General features: G+C 42.1%; 1 protein-coding gene across 1 annotated transcript in view; it reads right to left on the bottom strand.

Annotated features, from left to right (window-relative positions):
* The window catches only part of SLC23A3 (solute carrier family 23 member 3), a 1,305,121-nt gene that overhangs the window by 856,651 nt on the left and 424,816 nt on the right, over nucleotides 1-23,654 (bottom strand). The window lies entirely within an intron of this gene.

Raw genomic sequence — 23,654 nt, forward strand, 5'->3', positions numbered from 1 at the left:
TTCATTCATTCCTCAACTGTTGGGTTCGGATGCAACTCGGATGCTTTTTCCAGTTCGTGGAACACTGAAACTCTCAAGCTTCTCCCTTTCCCATAATGCCTTAGTCACCTAACATACCTCAGATCTCGTTTGTCGCCTTACCATACGGACATCGTCATTACATACTCTTGAGTAAGATAATTGTTTTTTGTGAGTGAGAATTTTATCTTCATTATTCTTAACTTAATATTTCCATTTCATTACTAAACTTATACATTTATAGTGCTATCCTCCCTTCCTCATATAGTTTCTAAAACCATCGTTAGGATTCCCCCTTTCCTGTACTTGCCAGTACTTCTTTAGTTACCATTGTTGGTAACCTTTCCTTTTCCCTTTTTCTCCCTTGTTTAAAAAAAAAAATTCTTAATATCTTTCTTATTCTTTATTCTTTATTCTATACTACTTTAAAATGTCTGGAAAGTCTTTGTGTTTTAAAAAGGGTACGGCCTGCGGCCGTATAATACCTTTATCAGATACACATTCCAAATGTGTTTACTGTTTAGGCCCTGCACATATATACTCTAGCTGTTACATTTGCAAAACTTTTAACCCCAGAGTTTTGATAGACAGAAAAAATAAATTAATACTGTGAGGCTTGCTCCCCTCTAAGTCTTCATCAGCATCATCTGAGGCTCAAACCCCCAAGAAAATGTACAAGAAAAGATACAAGAAAAATGTTTCCTGGAACCAACCTCACCTTCAACTTTGGGTTCTGAACCTCCTCTCAAACAGGCTAAACCTGCTGATCTCACCCCTTGGATCTGAAGGCTAAGCCCAAAACGTCTCCTTGGGTCTGATCACCGCAGTTGGTTTTGGGTCTGATCTCTTCTTCTCCACTCTTGGATCTAAAGCATCATCACTCTATACCATCTTCAACAGCATCTTTCACTCATTCTTCCAGAAGTCTGACTGAAGCTGATGTAGACAGGATGATGAGGAAGTTCCTCTGGATGCAGATTCATAGGTTCATAGGTGTTTACTAGGCTAATGACTACAAGGGCCTTTTTAAGCCTAGCCTTGTATCCCAAATCTCTGACAAGTTCAAATGCTTTTGGCTATGACACCATCAGGTCCAGAGATTATCTTCCTCCTTCTACGATCCAACAAGTGGTTTCAGACCAATTGAATCCAAAATTTCCAGAGTCATCCGCATCAGATCTAAAGATTATGGTGTCTTTGACTCCCGTGGTGTCCCTAAGTGGACCAGCGCCAAGCACTTCTGAGCCAGATGACACTCTGAGCCATAGTGTTGGCACCGGATCTAGGGTTTTAGAGTCGACTCTGAACTTGTGGGAGCCATTTCTGCACCCTCGAAGCTTCAGCATTAGATAACTTGGCTATGACTCCCTCCTTGAGTAGTCTGCCTTCAGGGCGGATGGAGCCTACAATCTGGAAACATGTCTTTTCAGAGCCGTCGGTTTCCTTCTGTGAGAGGCATTCCGCTTTCGAGGTAGTGGAGAGAGCTTTCTCTGTTCCTAGAGTATGGATGTCCCCCCACCCCATGGCTTTGTCTTCCCAATTCCATTTATCTCTGTATCTAGAGCTTCAACCACTTGTGCCATGGGGACAGCCAGCCCAGATAAGTCACCAGGATACCCAGCAGGGTATATTAATTAAAAGTGCAAGAGGAGCCACTTAGACTCTCCACAAGAGTCTGTCACAGATGATACCAATTTTGATGAAAGGAAGGGTCCCCAAGATCACAACCCAATGTCACCTTCTTTGGAGACATTCTAGAACTTCTAAAATAAATGTGTGGTTGGTCTCCTGACAGCCATTCCCAAGAGGACTCAATATTCCTGGAGGCTTTTGTAGCTGGCCTGTCTACCTCCTGCGTGATTCCACCCACTGATGTGCTCATTGATTCGGTCTTTCAGTGGACATGGAGGGAACCTGACACCATTGAACTGATTCCCAAGAGACCAGATAGGATCTGTGCATGACCAGAGGACAGACCATTTTGGAGCAAGGGAGTACCATCTGATGCCATGGTCATAGCAGCAGCCACAAAGGAGGAACTAGCAGACCAGAGTTCCTCTGTAGACCCCCCCCCTAACAGGGAGTCTAGGGCACCAGACAGATGTGGGAAGTGTGTCTATGCTTCAGTGACCTTTGCCCTTTGGTTGCTGAATTATTTGGCACACTTCATAAGACTCCAAAGGGATTTGATTAAGGAACTTACCAAATCCCTCACTGGGACCATTTCTTCCAAGGCAGAGAATACTATTGCCTCACAGTTGGCTACCCTCTAATTCTTTTCAAACTCGTCCATGAGACTTATCTCCCATGCAGCTGAGCATACCTCATGGGTGACATGTTCATGCATTTCCATCAGGAGACATGCTTGGATGCACTTGTGTGATTTTGCAGAGCCCTCGAAATCTTCCTTCATCAGTGCTCCCTTTGATGGAAGTTTTTATTTGGCCCCAAAGTAAAAGACACACTCTTCAGGTGTGAGCAGAAAGGTAAAATGCTGTCTGCAGTAAGCATATGTTTTTGTCCCCTTAATGGACCTTTTCTAGGAACCAACGAAGCAGCCAAAAAATGTGGTTCAGAAAGTCCCAGGTCCTTACTAAGATCAACGTAGAGATAGTCCCCCCAGGGATAAAGGGGGAAATAATAACGGAAGATGCTGTCCACATGGCAGAGGTGATCTGCAGAACCAGAGATCTAGACAGACCTTCTGTGACAGATCCTACAAGTTCTCCTGAAAGGATTCACAACTTTGATAGTAAACAAATTCCCAGATGTTCCACCCAGTCAGAGGGAAGCAGTAGCACTAGAAATAAACAAGCTGCTAGAATACAAGGACTCATCCAAGAAGCCCCCCCCCCCCAACCAGAGAGAGTCTGGAACTTACTTAAGATTCTTTTTACTGCCAAAGAAAACAGGGGACTAGAGACAAATTTTGGATTTCAACAGTCTGAACAAGTCAGTTCAGTACACCAAGTTCTGTATAGTCATGGTTCAGTCCATTCTGCATTTTCTGCACAAGGATGACTGGATATGATTGATAGATCTTCAGGATGCATAGTATCACATCAAAATGAACAGGTGATCCAGAAGATACCTATGCTTCCGGCTGGGAGACAGTCATTACCAATTCAGAGCTCTACCCTTTGACCTCACCTCAGCCCCCAGGATATTCACCAAGTGCATGGCAGTAGTAGCAGCTCACTTGAGACTACAGGGATTCTGGGTGTTTCTCTACTTGGGTGAGTGGCTCATAACCTCTTCGACCAGGTATCATCTGGTCAAAGCATAAAACTATGTACTCCGGTTATGCTCTCACCTGGGAATTACCATCAGTCACAAGAAATCTTAACTTGAATCATCTCAAATGTTGGAGCTCATTGCAGGCTTGTTCAATACGGTATCTATGACAGCCTCTCTCCCTCTGTCAAGAATTCAGACTGTTCAATTCCAGGTCAAAAATATTATTCAAAATTTGTCTCTCTAAGCTCAACTGATCCTCTAAGCATTGGGATCCATGTCTGCAGTGATCATTCTGGTACTGCTAGCAAGGTATCACATAAGGACTCTAGCAACCCAATGGTCCATTCTTCACCAACCTTTATCCAGTAAGATCAAAATAACTTGGGCTTGCAAAAATTACCTTCTATAATGGTTGCATTCTGATCAAGTGATAGAAGGTTGTAATTTTGTTCTACCTCAGTCCAAGGCCATGATGACCACAGATGCTTCCCAGATTGAAAGGGGGGGGGGCATTTCTTGGGAATATCAGTCCAAGGCACATGGTCCCCTGAAGACTTCAATACACATATCACTGTTCTGGAAATGAGAGCTGTCCTGCTAGTGTTACAAGGTTGCCAAGACACTCTCCCCTCCAGGATTATTGCAATCCAGACAAACAATATGTCAGTGGTCTGGTACATCAACAAACAAGTAGGAACCAAATCTTACCCTTTGTGTCAAGAAGCTACGAGATTGTGGCAGTGGGCAGTCTCATTCATTCGGTTTGTGGTAGTAATGCATATTCTGGGAAAGTCCAACGCGATTACAGATAAGTTAAGTAGGCCCATTCTAATACCTCATGAGTGGTCCCTCGATATGAAGATTGTGAAAAGGATTTCCTGTTGATGGGGACAGACATGCTGTGAACTTTTTGCATCAATCCTCAACAACAAGTGCAGCAGATCCTTTGCTCTGATCCCCCCACTGGGGACATCACCAACAGATGCTCTATGTCATGATTGGCCCCCAAGCTCCTTTACACCTATACCCCATTACCATTAATCCCCAAATTTCTTCAGAAAGCACCTCAATTGAAGAGCATAGTTATCCTTATTGCCCCTTACTGGCCTCATCAGATCATAGGATCACAGGAAGTTACTAGGGTAATGGCCCTAGGGCCATTACAAGCATAGCCACGTTCTTACCCTTATTTCCATGATCAGCACCTATTGTCCCTGTCCAAGCAGGACATAGGTGGAACCCCCAGGGTGAATTTACAGTCACCCATTCAGATTGTGTTTGAAGAGGGCCAAAGAGGTGCTCTGTTTGACATGAAGTGGGAGTCTGTTTCAAAGGTGTGGTAACCTCTGGGAGACAACTTTGTCCCTCCAGCAGGTTTTAGTAATGCCATGTAGCAGGTTGAGGTCTTTAGAATGAGTAACCTGTGTACTATTTGACTTACAAATATGCAGCATTTCCAATAAAGCAGGGTCAGTGATTGCCTTGTATGCAAGGCAGAGATCACCTCTGAGTAGTCTGTATGAAACAGAATAAAGTGAAGTGATTTCAGATGATCCCCATAGGACAGATGCTGAAGACATTAAATGTTCCTTGTGAGGATCCTTTGTGGTTTCTCCAATTGCTGCAGGTGCTTGGAAAGATACACAACAAAAGGGGCGTTGTACTCAATTATTGGTCTGATGAGGGAAGAGTACAGGGAGGTTATAACTTCTTTTTTTCTCTGGAGGCAATGCCCTTACTTATGAGATGAGCAAAATAGATTGCTCTTCTTACCATTGTGGAGACATGGTCATCAAAGGTAAGGTTGCTGTCAACCTGTGTGCCCAGGTCTCTCATCAGTGAGTGCATACTTAAGGTGTTGCTATTGATGCAGTAATTAGCAGGAACATTGCATTTACTGAAAGGAATGATAATACATTTTTCTGGATTGAGTTTATGACCATGACTTTGGCACCAATCATTTGTTTGCATAAGATCCTCTTGTAGGATGTTGACATCATTTGGAGATTCTGTGACCACTCCCAGTTTGCAGTCATCAGCAAAGTTTGTCAGCTACAGACTTTTAGTTTTTGCTTGTACTTTGGAGAAATAGATTCCAAACAGTAGACGTCCCAGGACAAATCTCTGTGGAACACCACTGGTTACAGGTCTGCTGTTGGAGGTGGATACCCTGTTTTGACTATATGACTTCTACCAGTGAGCCAGTTAGTGACCCATCTAATGATATAAGGGTTGATACCTAGTTGGGTGAGTTTGTCAGTGGTGCGTGAGTGGAGGATAGTGTCAAATGCTTTGGCTAAGTCCGGGTAGGCAGTATGCACAAATTTACCTTCATCCAGGGCCTTGGTGACTGTCTCAATGAAGTCCACCAGGTTTAACAGTCATGATCTCCCTTTGACAAATCCAAACTGAGTAGGGTCAAGTGTTTGGAGATTACCTGTCTTTGTTGATAAGGTCCATGATGATTCTCTCCATAGTCTTGCACATAAGGCTAGTCAGGCTAAAAGGTCTATAGTTCCCGGGGGGTCAGTTGAAGCACCGTCTTTGTGCAAGAGAATAATGGTGGCTGTTTTCCATTCAGCTGATACAAAGCCTGTGCTTAGACTACAATTGAAAAGAGTATGTTGGAGCCCATGTAGGGTGCAGCCTGGGATGTTATCAGGTCCCTTAAATGCTGTGTTTTTGGTCTTAGAGAGGGCATTTATGACCTACTCTTTAGAGATACAGCATAAGGTATAGGTGGTAGGGATGTCATGGGGTACATGTGGCTGGGAGAGGGGAGTGAAGTTTTCACAGAACCTGTCAGCCAATAGGTTAGCTATGTCCACAGGCTCAGTATATGTGGTATCATTAACTATCAGTTTGGCATAAATCTGGGTCTTTCCTTTTAGGTTACAGTTGTAACTTTAGAATGCCATGTGGTTGTCCTTTGATGAGCAGGCTAATTTGGACTCGTAGTTTGCTTTGGTGGATTTCACAAGTCTTATTTGCTTGTTTAAACTGTGGAGGGAGTGTTTCCAGTTTGGAAGGGCTCTCTCCCTCTTATTCTTGACAGAAATTCCTTCCTCTTGTTGTAAAGCCTGTTAATGGTAGTTGTCCACCAGGCAGGTTTGCTCTTCCTTGAAGAGCTTGTTTTGGTCCTGTCAGGTATGGCCAAGTCAATGCAGGTATACAGGTGTTCGTATAAAGCACTGATGTAGAGCTGAGCATAGTTGCCAGTTCAATCTGAGGGAGGAGGTGCAGTGAAGCTATTTATACCATCCTGTATGAGGTTATAATCTGCTTTGGAGAAGTGTTTTAGTTTATTTGCTGCTGTGGGGGTGTCAACCAACTGGTCCAGGGCATTGGAGTTAACAAAGTCGAGGAACCTTTGGGCAAGTGGGTTTGAGTACGAGTAATTTACCCAGTCAATAGATGGGTAGTTAAAGTCTCCTCAAACCATGGAGTTTGGCTGTATTTTGATAGACTCAAGTAGATCCAATTAGGTAGAGTGGCTGTCCCGATTCATGGAGGGGGGGTCTAGTAGCTGGCAATGACTTGAACAGGTGTCCTACCAACAGTTAATTGCACCTGAAGTGTCTCCAGGAAATCATTCTGTTTAACCAATCGGGAGGTGTAGTTATCTTTAATGAATATTGATACACCACCTCCTTTAGTTTTCACTCCTTCAGTTTGAGGTCTGAACGTGTAGAAGGAGGTGTAACCCAGTATGGCTGGGGTGCTCTCCACGGCCTTGAACCAGGTCTCCATGACTGCACAAATGTCTGCATCTTCCAAGGTGAGGACAGCTTCCACTGAGTGCAGTTTTGTGTTGAGACTCCGAGCGTTTAGCAGTATAACCTTGAAGTTGTTTTTATATGGAGTTTTTACATTGAGAATTTTGTCCTTGAGACACTGAGTAAAAAGGACCTATGGGGGTGGCAAGAACCTTAGCCAGTAGCCAAAATCTCAGTGGTGACAGACGAAGACCATCTCTGGCAAAGCACTGAGGTCTGTCGATCATGTCATCCCAGATTGACAGATACTGGATCCCCTTAGAATGACAATAGAAGCTAAGACAATTATTGAAGTCAGTCTTTTTCTGTTTGTATTGAGGCATCATCCTCAAATACTGCTTAAGGCTAGCGACATGCTTGCCTGAGACACATAGTCCAAGAGTTCAGTCATGTCTCTCTTCATATAGTCCAGATAGATACGTCTCAAATTGTTCACATCAACATGGACTATAATGGAGTCATAACATTACCTGTTGTTGAGAGACTTGAGTGCATGTGTGATGTGGTGTATCCTGGCACCTGACAGACCACTGACCCTGACCTTTTCCTTATCCAGCCTGGTAAGAGGGATGACAGTGTGTCTCATGATGGAATCACCTATGACTAATATGCTTGATTTTTTGTTTTGCCTCAAGGGTTTGACTGCTGAGACACTGGTGCATGAGCTATTATCTGTAATGTGTTCTGCAGAGGAAGTATTAGGTGTAGCATGGGTGTGTTTGTGATTGGGAGGTATCTGCTGTTTAGGTATATTTCTGGTGAGGACCTCCGCATATGTAGGTATGTGTGATGTGGGTTTGAGTGGAGTAGAAGATGAGGTGTGCATGCTGGCAATCCATTCATTGTCATATGTACTGACTGGTGTGTTTGAGAGCATGGATTCAAGGTTCTTAATATAATTGCATCTCTCGCACATTGTGTTTGTTTGGATTAGGAGTAAAAGGTTGTTGGTGAACATGAGGCAGTTTTTACACTACCTCAGGATGCCCATGTCGACCAAGCTGACTGGAGAAACTGTGGGAAATTGTCCGTCCATAGTGAAAGGTAAATTTATATGATCAGGAAAAGAGGTCACAGTTAGGAGTGACTAGTGGGTGAGCAGTGTGTTGGTACCTCTGAGGCTTGGCTTAGTGTTCCACCTGACAGTAGAGCAGGGCCACAAAAAACCTCTAGAGGACCACAAGCAAAGTGCTAAGGGAAAATTTAACAAACAAAACATTTGCGTCTATAACCACCAACGGTAACCACTGCTACTACACACAAACAAGTACAAATGCACGGCCTAAAAAAACAAGACAATACCCTTTTTAGCTCAAACTAGCCAATAAGAATGCTCTCTCTGATCTGTACTCCAATTCCTCTTGATTAGATGGGACCCAGACATCACCCTCTTCACATGAAGGTGCAGAAGGACCTTTACCAACAAAGGTGGCTTGAAGTTGATGCTCACAAGTTACACAACAGACCCAGAAATAGCAAACTTGGAACTGGGAAGTGATCCAGCTGAACTAGTACAGTGTACAGTAAAATGTGACAAAAAATAGTTCAGACATTTCAGACAGTGGAATGCAAATACAAATTAAAGGTGCAGTATTAGAGCAAAAACAGGTACTTAGTTAGTTGGAAGCAACAAATGCCTCAGATATTTCATTATCTCAGCGAAGAGCTGGTTTTAATGCTCAAATGATACCAAACAGTCTAGATTCAGCGAGTCTGAATCTAACCTATGCTATAAAATGCAGAAGCACTAGAAATTCAAAATGCATAAAACCACAGTCACAACAACAGAAAGCAGTTTAAATAATGTAGCAATTCACCAACAATTCCCAGCATAGAAGGGTGTAGGCCACACTCTCCTGCCATAAGAGTCTAGACCACAAACCTTCCTAATGTAAAACAACTGGTTTTAGTCCTCAAGCGCTTAAGCCAGAATTAAGACACTTCCGAATGACAGACACAATAGGCCTTCAACCAACAATTTCCAGCTAGAAGAGATCCTCTCCTGCCATGAGTTTAGACCACAAATCCTCTTAATGTAAAGTAACTGCTTTGGAACCCAAGTGCTTACACCAGAATAAGGGCACTTAGAGTAACAAGCACAATAATCCTTCACCAGCAATTCCCAGCTTAGAAGGGTGTAGGCCACACTCTTCTGCCACAACAGTCCAGATTACAACTCTCCCAATGTAAAGTAACTGGTTTGAAGCCCAAGTTCTTAAACCAGAACTAAAACTCTTAAAGAATAACAGAAACGATGAGGCTTCAACCAACAATTCCCAGCTTAGAAAGGTGCAGGCTATACTCTCCTGTCACAAGTGTCTAGACCACAAATCTTCCTGATGTAAAATAACTGGTTTGGAACCCAAGTGCTTAAACCAGAACAAAGACACAGAACAACAGACACAATAGACTGTCACCCAGCAATTCCCAGCTCAGAAGGGCAGAGGCTTCCTCCCACCAGAGTGTAGACCACAAACCTTCTTAACATGAAATAACTGGCCTGAAGCCCAAGTCCTATAATCAAAACTAAGACACTTAGAGTAACAATTGCAATTGAATCAGGCTATTAACAAGCAGTAATAAATGCAGCAGAATGAATACAATTGAACTCATTAAGAACAAGCAGTAATAGCAAGATAAAGTAATAAAGTAGGAAGAAAGACAAAAACAGTAAAAGTAACCGAATAAAGTGTTTTTTTTTTAGCTAAGTAGGAAGGGAAGAAACAGTAGATAATTCAAGGTTAAGAAACTAAGGAGTGGACCTTCCCAAATGATCTCACTGTACACAATAAAATGAGCTGATGCGATGGGACTGGGAGAAGTGACCAATATCAGATTTATAGTAGAGGCGGACAACTCAAAAGCCACCAAGTTTTAAGAACACAACAGAAATTGCACGGGTGGGTAGGACAAAAAAAGTGGAGACTGACTTAGAAGACAAGTAAAGAAACCTTGGAACTAAACCCTGAGATATGTTCACAAAACACAGCTATTGCAGAATATTGTTAAAAACTACAACCTAAGAGCAGCACAGAACAGTTAAATATCACTGAAAACAGCAAAACATTACATACATATATCAGTTTTATATACTTATAAAAGCTTTATTTCCAAATGGCTTTAGAAGCTGTAATTCTTGTAGCCAGCCACAGGTGAAGGCACAAAAGAGCAGAAACTTACAGAATTAATTTCTTTATACCACCAGGATGAAAGGCTTTTCTGAAGTTAACTGTCAGGGCAATCAGACAGAAACACAAAGAGCTATTGATCAAGATTTCACCCCTAAATAAAAATGGAGACTGAATCAAAACAGAAGTAAAGACAAGTAAAAAGACCTTGGAACTAAACCCTGAGATATGTTCACAAAACGCAGCGACTGCAAAATACTCTTAAAAACTACAACCTAAGATCAGCACAAGATTGTTAAATATCACTGAAACAGAGCAAAACATATATACTTATATCAGCTTTGGATTTCCAAATGGCTTTAGAATTAGTAATTCTTGTAGCCAGCCACAGATGAATGGTTTCTCTTTCTCTGGGCTCATCTGTTTCTCCCCCATGGATTCTGCATCCAAGTCCAGACCTTCTGTCTCATCTGACAGACATGACACATCTGGACATTCCAGACCTAAAGTTGACCGCATGGTTTCTCCACTTCCGTTGACTGCTTGGCAGCCCAGGCTGTCTTCCCCCAACTGTCACATTCTTTTATCTTCCCACAAAGCTTCCACTAGAAAACTTTACAGAAGTAAATGGAAAAGATTAGTTTTTTTGGTTACAGAAAAACACATAAATCATTTTTCTGCTTCGATTCCTACAGTTCTTGAATTTTTAACTGCAATTTTCAATGAAGGTGATAGCTCTTCTACTGTTACATGTACAACTAGCTGCCATTTCCAGTTTTCATACAGGGGTAAATAACAAATTTTTGGCATTTTTTAAACTTTGAAAAGCCTTTCTAAAAGGAACTTTTCTTATGAGACCTTCTTTAAAAGATCCCAGTCCTCCATGGGATTTAAACACAATCTTTAACACAATCTCCATTTTAACCATCAGCTAAGTGTAAACTTAAGTTTTGTCATAGAAGAATATCTTTTTTAGTGGCCATTACCATTGCTAGAAGAGATTAGAACTACAGGCCCTGTCAGCCAAGATCCAAGCCTCCTTATTTGATTTTTCATAAGATTAGGGTATCCTTATGAACCAATCCTTCCTTTCTTCCTAAGGTGGTGTCAGAATCTAATATTAATCAGGTTATCAACCTTCCAGTTTTCGTTCCAAATTTCTCAAATAAAGGAGAATATATGTTACACCTTTTGGAATTTCACAGACAATTTTTATCTACATAGAACCAAAAATTTGAGGAAATCAGAATAGTCATGTATTTCTTTTTTGGAATTCAGAGTAGGCAAACCAGTTTCTAAAGTGACTTTAGCTAAATGGCTAACTCACTGTATTGCATTTGTTTATGAAAAATTGGGTTTGTATTTACCAAAAACAACAAAAGATCATTCCACCAGGTCTGTGGCAACTTCTTTAGCCTTTTTATCTAGATCTTTATTGGATGATATTTGTGCAGCCACAACCTGGGATAATCCTCATACCTTTATTGCTCATTATAAATTGAATTTGTTCTCTAGGGGAAGAGCAGCCTTTGGCTCAGCATTGCTCAGGAATATCCTTCCTTAGAATCCACCCGGGGTATAGGTAGTTGGGGCCTCTGTCCCAACAGTCAAGGAATGAATGAAAATGACAACATCAGATAAAAAAAGTTATGTACTTATCATAACTGTCCATCTGTGTGGTAGATTTTAATTCTTCCTCAACTTCCCTCCCTCCCTCAAACCCCCCTCCATATTTGACTTTTGGAAGGACTGAAAAATGTTAAAGGAACTAGTGTTCCTTTATTTGAGTTCTAGATGCTGTTGTTCTATTATTGCCTAATGCTTACAGGCTTAAGGTGCAGCAGACAAGATCTGAGGTATTTTAGGTGACAAGGACATTATGGGTAAGGGAGGAGCTTGAGAGCTTCAGTGTTCCTCGAACTGGAAAAGGTATCCGAGTTGGATCTGAACTCAACAGTTGAGGAAGAATGAAAATGAACAGCACAGATCAAATGTCATGGTGAATACATACATTTTTTTTTAAATTGTTGCTCTGTTTTCATTCATATTTTCTTAGTACTCCTGCATAGATATTAAGCTCATTTCAGTTGCTTTTCAACCTATTTTGTTCCATTTATTCTTTTTTGCTTCTGTAAATCTCTTACTTTTTAACTTCCATAGATACCTGTTGTAACTGTTATTCTATATCTCAGTTACTTTCATTGTAACAACATTTCTAGTCTTCATTTCACAATTATCTTATTGTTTGCAAGTTATTTACTGCTTAGGTTCAAATCTAGTAGGTAAATTTGATCAACCTAATCATTAAACAGATTCCCTTTCAGAAGAAATACTGCAAATGGACAGTGTTTATCACAACAGACTTTAAATAGCTAACAAAACTTAATTTGTGTTGGTAGATTTTCTGGCACTATAACTTGATGTGTTTTCATAGTTATGACCATGTTACAGTATTCCTACAATATATAACATATGTCTGATCTTGCGAAGAACCACATTTCACTGAAAATTGTAAATATTTCACTTCCGTCTGTATTTTTTCATTATATTCACAAGATCAAATACATGCATAAATTTCTCCAAGAATTTGCTATTAGCTTGTAGTCTGTGATATTTTAACCTTCCAGAGATGTCTTCCTTATTTTTATAGTGTTACAATCTCCTACTACTACCAGCATACATCTGTGATGAAATGCTATAACATTTTCATTAGTGTTCTTTATACCTTGTCTCCTTACTTTTGTTGGAATATATAGTGCAGCCAGTGTAATTCTTATGACCTGCCAATAACCTCTTACAACTATAAATATTTCCTGCCTATCCTTCATTTTTCCTCAGTCTTTACTTCTATATTCAAAAACATTACCTCCAAGAAAAATTTCTCCCCTACTACTCTCAACCTTCTACTACAACAAAGTAAATGCTCCCTTCTTAAGCACCTGAAATTGCATGTAGCTGTTCAGTACTTCAGTGAAACCTTTCTTACAATTCTAAATAATCTAGCCCCTTCCAGAAAAGTCTTTACTAAATCCAACCCCTCCCATGGCTAACCAAAGACACTAAACTTTTAATGAGACATAGAGACAAAGTGTGGTCAGCTTATATATCTAAAGACAAATCTGACCTCTTTAACTATCAGCAACTAAGAAACTTAACAAAAAAACTAATAAAAAGAGACAAACAAGCACACTCCTATCTTGTCAGCAAAAATACATAAATAACCCTCAAAAATTCTGGCTTTCCATCAACCAGCTCCTAAATCCAAATCATACCTCTATCCCCCCTCCTGTTACCTCAAACAAGCTAGTCCCTATCTCATCCCAATTTAACACCCACTTCATCAACATTGTCACCTCCCTTCTAGACAACTAACTAACCCAGCCACTTACTATCCCCACCCCAGCCATTAACAAACAGTCCCTTCTCCTTCTCACCTGTACAAATTAAGTACATAAAAACTCTAATGTCCAAACTCAAACTATGCCACACAGCAGTAGACAAACTCTCTACTACTGAATTTCTAAAACTTGCAGCCCCTTCAATTCCATACCCCATTTCAATACTGATCAACTGCTTTATTAAAGAACAATATGTCCCACTCTTATGGAAAATATCTCATATAATACCACTCCATAAAGGTGGCCCTTCCAAAGAACTAGCCAACTATCATCCCATAGACATTCTTTCCCCCCTTGCAAAAATTGTAGAAAAAATGCATCCACAACCAGATCATAAACTACTTCCTTAACAATAACCTTCTTTCTAACTCCCAGCATGGTGTCAGACCTGAGCACAGTACCAGTACTGCCTTCCTAACCTGTACTACTACCATTCACCATCTCATGAATGAAGGCCAGCATGTCTCTTCTATATTTCTTGACTTGTCTAAAGCCTTTGACACTGTATCACACCAGTTTCTACTAAATAAACTATCTACTTATGGCCTTAGTTTATCCTCTCTAACTTTGTTCCACAGCTATTTTTCCAACCATCAGCAGGCTACAATGTGGGAAAAATCTCTTTTCCCACTATTCCCCATCTCCGTGGGTGTACCTTAGGGTTCTGTTCTCGGACCACTTCTCTTCATCATAGTCACAAACACCCTCAGTATAGCTACCCAATATGCCACCATAGCACAGTATGTAGATGATGCTACCCTTATCTGTTCAGCCCACTCACCCCAAGAACTCCAACTAACAATGCAGTCTTCTTTTCAGGACAATGAAACCTTCCTCTCCCAATATCAACTTATTTTAAATGCAAACAAAACCAAAATCATAGTTTTCAGTAACAGAAAATCAAAGACTTCACAGCTCCCTCTATCATCTCTGCAAAAGGTACCAAAATTGCCCCCAGTAGCCATACTAAACTATTAGGTATTACCTTAGATGAATCCCTCAGATTTGATATTCATATTGCACAAACCATTAAAACAGTCCACATCAAACTAGGTACCCTTTACAGGGCTAAATCTTTCCTAACTCCAAATCCCAGGCTAGCAACTGCTCGCACACACCTTCTATCTACCCTTCTCTATGGCTCTCTTATATTTAATAACCTTCAAAAATCTGACTTCGGTAATCTTGACTCATGCTACCATAAGATTGCTAAATTTGCCTCTAATCTCCCACATAGATCCCACTGTTGCTTGGCTCTTTTAACATTAAACTGGCTTGAGCTTCCCAACTATCCTTATCCCACAAAATAATCTACCATCCCAACAACTGCTCTGCAATCTCCTTTTTAGTTCAACCTAATGCTAATAGTAGATCCCCCAGATCTTCCAATAAACTCTTACTAAAAGTATCCATCTCCCATAAACAGCATGGCGACTCCCTCTACTCACACAGAATAGCCAAACTCTGGAGCACCTTCCAGACTTAATAACAAAAAGTCCAGCACATTACCAGTTCAAATCACTCCTAAAGGAACACATTACTAGTTACTGGCTATGCTCATGCCACTCACCAGGTTAATTCTATTTCCCACTCTTTTATTTTTTACCTTTTTTCTCAAACTACCTCCTAACCTCTTTTTGGAAACTTTATTTTAGATCCTATCTAGTGTTTGCTCACTCAACACTGTAATTGTACAGTTCACTGATTGAACTATATGATGTTAAGTTGTCAATCTCTCTTTCATTCTTGCTGGTTGGGATTGGAGCCGATCCTCGGCTCCGACTCGGCCATCTTCTATAGCTCGAGAGCTGTTTACTGGCTTGAGGCTACCCCTTATCCCATGATGCCTAGCGCTAGATACCCAGATCTCATTTGCCGCTTCAGCTGCGAGGTTCCTGGTTACTGGCTTAGGCTTGTATAACTTTATTAATCTGCCTTTTTTCATCAGATTAGGGTTTTTTATATTGTAGTTGTTGTTATTTAATAGTTGATAACTAGTAGATTTAGTTTAGCGTATTGTGGTTTTTTTCCCTTAGAACTCATTTAATTTAGAGAGTTCTCCCCTCCCCCCTTACCTCTCTGTAGTAGCGCGTTAGTCTTTTGGTTAGGTAGCCGTTTGAGTTAGAGGCTTCCTAGTCTTAAAAAAAAAAAATCTATCTTATATTGTGTTTTTTGTGGTAGTGTTCTCTGTTTAGTTTCTTAATACTGTCCGGCCTGTTGGCCAAAGTAGTTTAGAGTCGTGATTCCTCTTTTTCAGGATATGTCTAAAGAATCCAAAGTGTCGGGATTCAAGAAGTGTGACTCATGCTGTCAGAAAATGTCTCTGACAGATGGGCACACTTCTTGCATCTATTGCCTAGGCACAGTGCACCTGCAGGACTCTTGTTCTATCTGCCATGCATTTAGCCCAAGAGTTCTGCAGGAGTGTAAGAATAAACTTATACTGAGAGGTCTTCTCAAGCCTCAGGACTCACCGGCCAAGGCTCAGCCAGTGAAATCCCCTAAACTGGCCAAATTGTCGGCTCCCAGCTCAGAGCCATCATTGGCCCAAGCCTTGCCTACTACTTCTTCGGTTCTGGCTGGAACCGATTAGACAGCTTCCTCGTCGGCTCCACTAGTACCCTCGGAGCCATCAAGGACCCAAAAAAGGCAGAGGTCCCCTTTGCTAGAGTTCATTAATTTGGATCCTCAGTCTCCCCTTTAGCAGAGTGACCGCAGTCACAGATCTTCACACTCTTCTCGGTCCTCTAGGCTCTCAGACCACGACGTGGAGAGAGTGGTCAGTAGGTTGTTGAAGTCACAGGCACTGGCCAAAATGTCCAGCCCTCCTCATCAGGTATCGGCTCCATCCATTTCTATCGATGTTCCTCCTCCGACTCCATTGAGCTCGGAGCCGGAGTTTATTGGGGTTCGAGTGATGGAACCGTCGGCTCCGATAACGATTTTTCCTTCGGATCCGTCGTCGGCTCCGATCCCCTCGATGGTGCCTTCCATTGAGGGATCTGGGTGCCGAGACTCCCTCGTCGGCTCTGAGGGGGCGAGTAGCATCGGACCCTTGTCCGACCCCCGCTCTCCCTCTCGGAGCATTGGTGCAGGTGAGCTCGGCTCCTACATCGGCCTCGGAGCCATCTCCCTCGGTGCAGAGGAGGATTCCAGTCTCCTCAGAGCTGAAGCCTTCTCTGCATCATGGCAGGGATGCCTTCAATGTCATGAGGAGTGTGCTGGCCTCCCAGTTAGCTCCACCTTTGACCCCACTGGCTCCGTCCCCCGTAGTGCCTGCGTCAACCACTGTCCCTCCTCCAGACCCCAAGCGTGGAGAACCGGCACTCCAGGGCATCCTGTTGGGTGTTTCCTCTTCTTCCGAGGCCTCCCCTGATCATTCAGAGGAGCCCCCCTCGGAAGAAGAAGTGCAAGAGGAAGCACATTGACTCCCCCAAGTCTGTCACTTCGGATACGGATTTGGATGAATCAGAAGGGTCCCCGAGATCCCCCTCTGAAGATGTTTCCTTCTCGGACATCCTAGAAATGCTTAAGCAGAGGGGGAACTGGAATACCCTAGCTCCTACCGAGGATGAATCTGTATTCCTGGATGTGTTCAGTTCCCGACCTTCCACCTCCTGGGTTTCTCCGCCTTTCAATCCACTAATGTCAGTGGTGGCTTGAAGGGCTTGGTCAGCTCCCCCTGATAAGCAGTTCCTTACTCAGGGTGTTCCCGTGGATGCCATGGTGATAGCAGCAGCCACTAAAAAGGAGTTAGCAGAAACTTCTTCCTCTGTCCATCCTCCTAATAAGGAGTATAGGACCATGGACAGATACGGGAAGTGAATGTTTGCTTCAGCGACCTTCTCCATGAGGTCACTGAATTACTTATGCCATTTCACCAGACTTCAGAGGGATCTCCTGAAAGAGCTCGGAGATACCATTCAGGATCCATCAGCTGAAGGGGCTCAGGCTAAAGTGGCTTCTCAGCTGGCAACCCTTAACTCAGTAGTCAACTCCTCCATGAGGCTCACTTCCTACGCAGCCGATGGTGCGAGTAGAGCCACAGGCACAGGCGTGACACTTCAGAGACATGCATGTATGCGGTTGTGTAAGTTTGTGGAACCCTTTAGGGTGTCATTCACCAACACTCCCTTTGATGGTTCCTTTCTTTTTGGACCACAGGTGAAAGACACTCTCACTAGGTGTGAGTAGGAAGGCAAGACTCTCTCTGCCATAGGAGTCCATTTTTCCACTCCTTCCAGACCATACCCCAAGGGTCAGAAGAGTGGGAAAATGTGGTTTCAGAAATCCCGGGGAGCTTCGCCTGACACACGTAGTGATATTTCCTCCAGGGCCAGAGGAGGAAATAACAATAACAACAGATGCTGCCCTCATGGCAGAGGGGATCCACAGAACCAGGGCAGCAGAGAATCTTTCTCTGACAAGCCCTTCCAACATCCCTGAAGGGTTGCCCGACTATCTGCCTCTGGAGGCAGTCGGGGGAAGACTTTCATTGTACCCAAAAGCCTGGCTAAACCTAACGCAAGACAAATGGGTACATTCAATCATATCCGGAGGTTACAGAATCCCATTCTTTCAACCCCCTTTACCGTCATGTAAGTCCCTCCCAGATGTTCCACCCAATCTGAGGGACCAAGCAGTTATAGAAGTTTCAAAACTGCTAGAAAAAAGTCATCCAGGAAGTCCCAGCAGACCAACATGGATCCGGAACTTACTCAAGGTTCTTTTTGGTACCAAAAAAGACAGGGGACTGGAGACCTATTTTTAGATCTCAGCAGACTGAACAAGTCTGTTCAAAGAACAAAGTTTCAGATGGTCACGCTACAGTTCATTCTACCCTTTCTGGGTCAGGACAATTGGATGTGCTCCATAGATCTCCATGATGCGTACTATCTTATCAAGATGGACAGACACTCCAGGAGGTTCCTTCGCTTCTGGCTGGGAGCCAGTCATTACCAGTTCAGAGCTCTACCCTTTGGTCTCACCACAGCCCCCAGGGTGTTTACCAAATGTATGGCAGTGGTCACGGCTCACCTGAGGCTTCGAGGATTCCAGGTGTTTCCATATCTACACGACTGGCTCCTCACTGCTACTACCAGGTATCAACTTCTTCAAGCCAGGGACTATACAATTTCAATTTGCTCACAGCTAGGTATTACTATAAATTTCTAAAAATCTGCTTTGTTGCCCTGTCAGTCTATTACTTATATAGGAGCAGACTTAGATACAAGGACCATGTACGCAAAGCTACCTTCGGACAGGGTGTCCACAATTCACCAGCAAGTTCAATTCCTCATGCAATGCAAAAGGATACAAGTCAGGTACGTCCTTCAAACTCTAGGCTCTATGGCAGCGGCAATTCTTCTGATACCCCTGGCCAGCTTTCACATGAGAATTCTTCAATGGCTTCTATTCACAAAGTGGTCCTTCCAACAGCTCCACATGTCTCATATGATCATGATTACAGAAGCATGCAAAAGACACCTTTCCTGATGGATGGTCTCCCCACTAGTGACTCAGGGGAGACCCTTCATTCAGCCCCCTCCAGTTGCTACAGTGACCACAGACGCCTCCCTGATAGGGTGGGGGGGCATTATCAGGGAAGGACAGTCCAAGGCACTTGGCAGACTCACGAGTACCATCTGCATATAAATGTCCTAGAAATGAGAGCCATGCTTCTAGCGTTGCAAGCTCTTCAGGACTCTCTCCCTTCTGGGACCATTGCAATACAATCAGACAATATGTCAGTGGTGTGGTACATCAGCAAGCAGGGCGGAACCAGGTCCTACCCCCTATGTCAAGAAGCGCTCAGACTCTGGCAGTGGGCGATTTCCTCCCAAAAATTTCTGATTGCAACGCACATCCCTGGGATGTCCAACGTCATAGCAGACAGGCTCAGCAGAGCTATTCTCATGCCTCACGAGTGGTCTCTGAGTCAGGTAGTTGCGGATCTGATCTTCCGCAAATGGAGACAGCCTTGCTGCGATCTTTTTGCCACCCCCTTCAACACCAAATACAGCAAATACTTCTCCCTTCTTCCGCTTCCAGGTCACTCTCCCAGAGATGCTCTAGTCCACGATTGGCCTCAGGGACTTCTTTATGACTTCCCTCTGTTTCCACTGATACCTAAACTCATACAGAAAGCAATTTTGTTGGGTTGCAAGATGATCCCCATTGCCCTCTACTGGCCTCGACAGATATGGTTTCCGTTCCTGCACTGTTACCTTCTCGAGCAGCCCTGGACTCTGGATCCGATCCCAGACCTACTGATCCATCAATCAGGAGGGCTGCATCAATCCCTTCAAGCACTCCAGCTTACAGCTTGGTTGCTCCACTTCCAACCTTAGCCAGGCTTCCCAGCATTTCCCCGGCAGTACGTGACATTATTGTTTCCTCCCATAAGTCTACCACTAGAAGGACTTATGCTAGGAAATGGAAACATTTTTCTTATTGGGCAGAGGCCAGGAACATAGATCCCTTCACAGCCCCTCTCCACGAAATCTTGGAGTTCTTAACAGAACTCTTTCATTCGGGGTCCGCTTCTGCTACAATCAGGGTTCAATTAGCGGCCATTTCAAATGTTCATGTTGGGTGGTCTAATGCAAACATGTCTCATAAGCTATGTAAAGCCTTTCTAAGAGGGACTACTCTCCTTAGACCCCCAGTGAGAGATCTCCCTCCTCCTTGGGACCTTAATCTGGTACTAACATCCTTGATTATGCCCCCCTTTGAACCTGCAGCATCCTGCTCAATTAAGTTTCTATCTTGGAAAACTCTCTTTTTGGTATTTATTACTTCAGCCAGACGAGTCTCTGAACTTCAGGCACTATGTGTCCATCCTCCATACTTAGTATTTCATAAGGACAGAGTTGCTCTGAGGACTAATCCCTCTTTTCTTCTGAAAGTCTGCTCAGAAAATAATTTGAATCAATCTATAGACCTACCTGTGTTTTTTCCTAACCACACCAACAAGGCAGAATACAAATTACATCAATTGGATGTTCATAGAGAATTGTGTTTCTACCTGCATATGACGAGGGATATAAGGAAGTCTGACCAACTATTCCTCTCCTATGCTCAAGGCAAACAGGGTCTCCCAGTTTCCAAAGTGACCTTATCCAGGTGGTTGTCTCACATCATTACCTTTATCTATCAACTAAGGAACAAAGACTTGCCTATCAAACCAAAGGGTCATTCTACTAGGGCCTTAGCCACCTCTGTAGCCTTCCAGTCTAGGTTGCCCATGGACTCTATCTGTGCCGCTGCTACATGGGCAAATCCTCATACCTTTATTTCTCATTACAAGTTAGATTTGGTCTTCAGGAGTAGAGCTAACTTTGGTTCCACTGTTCTGAAGAGTCTGTTCCAATGAGCCACCCAGGATTGTAGGTGCTAGGGACGCTGTCCCAACCAGCAAGAATGAAGGTGAGATTGACAACTTAACATAAAGAAGTTATGTACCTACCATAACGTTCCATGTTAGTTGTCTTCATCTCGCCTTCTTTCTTGCTTCCCCCCTCCATCCCCCTATCCTATTGGACCGAGAGGACTTTAGGTTTCACTGGCTGAGTGTTCTCTGGTTTGTTTCCTCTACTGACTTAGAGAATAGGACAGGTATACTTAACCTTTTGTTTGGAGGGGTCCTTTCTATAGCTATGTCTGTGGTTAGCTATTTCAAATGAGATCTGGGTAGCTAGCGCTAGGCATCATGGGATAAGGGGTAGCCTTTAGCCAGTAAACAGCTCTCAAGCTATATAAGATGGCCGAGTCAGAGCCGAGGATCGTCTCCGATCCCAAACAGCAAGAAAGAAGGCGAGATGAAGACAACTAACATGGAAAGTTATGGTAGGTACATAACTTATTTTTCTGCTACTTGGTTGTTACTGCTACTGCCTTTGTGCAGTTATGTTGTTTGTACTATTTTTTTACTGCTTCTTGGTTGTGTTGAAGTACTGTCAAGTTTTTCTCCCTTGGTCTTCTCTAGTCAACATGACCTTGTATTGCTACGTTTCTTGATATTGTAAAATAATTCTTGTACTAATGTATTCCTGTTACTATGCTTTTGTTTTATATGTTGTTGTTTTTTATTTTTGCAGAGCTTTTCTCCCTGGGTCTCCGCTGAAAATGGGCTTCTGGCCCAGTTGGATATACCTGGTGAACAAATGTAATAAATAAATAAAAATAAATAATTTTTAAATGAATAGAAAGGGCCCTTTTTACTCTCCTTGTATTCCAGCCAAAAGCCCTCCTCCAAAATTTTCTTTGCAGAACTTTTGTAGTCCGAGCATTTTTACTGTAAAGCTATTATTTGTGCATTACCATTGTAAATATATAACTCATCATCATCATCTTATTTTGTTTCTTCTTATCAGTTAGATCATTAGCATTCCAAGCCAATAAGTCAAGCTGTGTCACAATAAAGCATATATTTTATTCTAGTTAACTTGTATTCCTTGTCTATTTGTTACAAACGTGTTCTTTATAGTCTGTTTCTATAATTTTGCTTCAATTTATACACGTTGTGTAATATTGTCTCAAGTGAACAGGTGAATCTAATCTCTGATCTGATTTGCTTTACTCCTCTATTTTTAACTATGCCTATTGATGTACTTTAATTTATTGTTATAATTGTATTCTTAACTTACCATTTTATGTTACTAAATAATATTTGTAAGCAGTGTAAATGTTTTTCCATTTTGTATTCTCTAAGCTTTTCTGCAAGGGCCTCCGCTGAAAAGGGACTGTCTCCCAATTAGACTATTGTGGTAGGAAATGCAAATAAACATTAAATAAATAATTAAATAAATGAATCTCCAATTATTACAACATTCTATTCCCCCAACCATGAAATAAACAACATATTAACATATTAACTATATGCATATTTATTCATGGCAATAGTGCTGTTGCTCTGTAGAAAAAGCACTATAAAGCTTCTTCCAGCCCTCTCTAATACCGCTCTAATTTGCCTTTGGGGTAGAGAACAGCACTATAAACCATTGAGTTTATTCCCCTTATGTGCTACATTTTGTTTCTGAAGCTGTCCCTCTATTCTTATGTTGCTAGATAACTAAACTATCTACAGTCTTTCATATTAATTTTCACAGATTGAATTACAAACATGCATGCACAAATGCAGAGACTGTGTAAATGTGCTTAGACACTGTTAGAATCTTAGTGAAAGGAAAATATTAGCACTCATTTGGGGCATGAACACAAAATATTCCTGCAGCCAGTGCACATTTTCTTCAAAACATATCTCCTTTGCATTTCTTTAGATATTTCAAACAGTATAGCTGTTTTCAAAAGGTCAAACCTAACTTTACAGGTACAGCAACTCCATGCTTTTGCAATGAAGCACAGCTTTTCAAGGAAGGCAAGTTGCATTCCATTAGCACTGGAGATAGGTTAGTAGGGATAATATGAATCTCTGACACAGATGTGAGTTTAATCAAACATCATATAAAATTAAATGAATTAGTTATTGTATCTATAATTTGTCTGCCTGCCATAACTGCATGCTTCCTTTCAAAAACAAAGTCTAGAATCTTTATAGAAATATAGTGTTGAAGCAGTTCTGTATTTGCTGTCTGAGGTACTAAATGACAGTTTTGGATCTCAGATGCTGATGAAAACTAAAACTTAAAAATAAACAGATTTAACTCATGCTATTTTAAATTCTATTCTTACAGCTTAGTGCAAACCATGTTAAGATGAAACAGTCATCCATTTATGTGGTAAATGAATAAATACACTGTTTTCATTCACCACACGGGATGGCATTTCTAGTGAAAAGGGAAAATCAAGTTCTGGATAGAGTGTCAGGGGAAATTCTTCTAGTTTTCTCAAGGGGAAATGTTGATGGGTTTTTAAAATCCATATAAAGTAACACCAAATGGGATTTTGGTGTAATATGTTATCTGAAGGATAGCCCCTCTAGAGTGTAGCTCCCATTCCCCCAAGCTGTACCACATTGTTAGTATTAGAACAAGAACATTAATTTCCTGTAGAGGTCTTTGGGCATGAGAGGTGAGCAGCCTGCTGAAGCACAAGCATTGCTTATTCAGTGTGCTTATGAATGCTGGTCAGTAGAG

Source organism: Protopterus annectens, chromosome 6.part0 (assembly GCF_019279795.1).
Source record: "Protopterus annectens isolate FY-2018-M chromosome 6.part0, PAN1.0, whole genome shotgun sequence".
Classification (NCBI taxonomy): domain Eukaryota; kingdom Metazoa; phylum Chordata; order Ceratodontiformes; family Protopteridae; genus Protopterus; species Protopterus annectens.